Raw genomic sequence first — 1,761 nt, 5'->3', positions numbered from 1 at the left:
TGACAGCCTTGGAGACCCTGTGGGCAGTTCCACTCTGTCCTCTAGGGGCACTGTGGGTCGGAATGGCCTCCATGGCAGTGGGTGTGGTTTGGGCTTTGCTTTTGTGAAGATTGACAGCCTTGGAGACCGTGTGGGGCAGTCCCTCTCTGGCCTATGGGGTTACTATGAATCCAAACCAACTTGACAGCACTGGGTAAGCAGAGAGAGGGCTGTGCTTGGAATGAACCCAAGGAGGTGGGGATGCTCTAGGACATGGACTCTTCCACGGTCCTGCAGGCCTTGGCCTCCCCACTTGTAAAATACTTTGTAAACCGAAGGACATGACACCGTTTTGTGAGACCGTTTGCCACCTTGGATGGGATGTGGGACACAGGGGCACGGTGTTACTGTAACGACGTGACTCTGATCTCTGCTGTTGCAGAGGCGAGAGGCTGGCTGGTAGGCTATGTGCTCACCTCAGGGTCTGTGAGTGAGAGCTTTCTACTGGAAACAGCAGCAAGAAGGCCAAGTCACCACCATCCAGGCCCCACAGGACAGATAATGAGCAGACAGAGCTCACTGCAAGGGAAGCAGCGGTAGGCGGCAGAGCCCACCCGAGGCCCTGCTCCAAACACGGAGGGAATGTCGGCGCAGAGCACTTGGCATAATGAGCCCTTTAAGGCAAGGCCCCCGAGAGCCCCAGAGCCCCCCACGGCAGGCCCACATCGCCGGTCGGTGACTTCGTTCTCAGAGCCACAAACTGACGTGAACCAATTCCTCCCCTTCGCAGGCTTCCATTTCATCTCGGTGCCACTGTGGAGCGGTGGGAGAGCCCTTTGTGTGATGAAAGCCTATGGGAGTGCGTGGACGTGAATAAACCTACTGTCCTAGGGTTTGGCAGGTTTGATCGGATTGTCGAACTGTGGGAACGGGCACGGCTCTCGGGAGATGGACGTTGGTGCAAGGAGGAAAAATGGGGGCACATGGATGGGGGGCGGGGGAAATCACCATCTTAATATCAATACCCCAGAGACTTGAAGGGGTCTGTGTGGTCCGTGGATACCCGTGGGACTTGGGAACTGTGCGGTTTCTAAGCCAGCCCCATTGGTCTGAAAGAAGCCCAGAGGATGTCTTCTCCACCTCATCCCAACCTCAAGGTCCGAGCCCCTCAGGCCCTGCCCAAGTGGGGGCCGCACACTTTCTCTCTGGAGAGGACCAGTGACTTGTCTTTGACCACACTCCAGAGACACAGGCTGTCCCCTTGTGTCTTCCAATCAGGGATATAATCCAAATAATCAGTTCAAGAAATCTGTTTAAGTCAAGAAGTCCCCGGGAGGTGCACATGGTTAAGGTGCTTGACTGCTCACCTCGATGTGGGAAGTCCACCCAGAAACACTTGGAAGACAGGCCTGGCAACCTATTTGCAAAAAGTCACCCGTTGAAAATCCTACAGAGCACATTTCTGCTTGGGGACTTGTGAGGTCGCCAGGCATTGGCTAGGCATTGGAGTTGACTGGACGGCAACTAGTTTGTTCGTTTGGTTTTTGGTTTGAATGAAATGACCTCTGCACTGCACCATACACAAAATGTGATTCAACGTGGCGCACAGATCCAAACATAAATCCCAGAGCCACAAGGCTCCTGGAACAGGAGTCAGCACCCTTTTTATGTGAAGGACGAGATCGTAGCTATCTTCAGTTTTGTGGGTTATACAGTCTCCACTCCACCTTTGTAATGTGACAGCAGTCAGAGACAGTAGGTGACCGAGCAGGCGTGGCTGCA

Source organism: Orycteropus afer, unplaced genomic scaffold, assembly GCF_000298275.1.
Source record: "Orycteropus afer afer isolate SDZICR_OR568_19922 unplaced genomic scaffold, OryAfe1.0 scaffold00006, whole genome shotgun sequence".
In the NCBI taxonomy this organism is placed as follows: Eukaryota; Metazoa; Chordata; class Mammalia; order Tubulidentata; family Orycteropodidae; genus Orycteropus; species Orycteropus afer.
Note: the sequence above shows the minus strand (reverse complement) of the source record.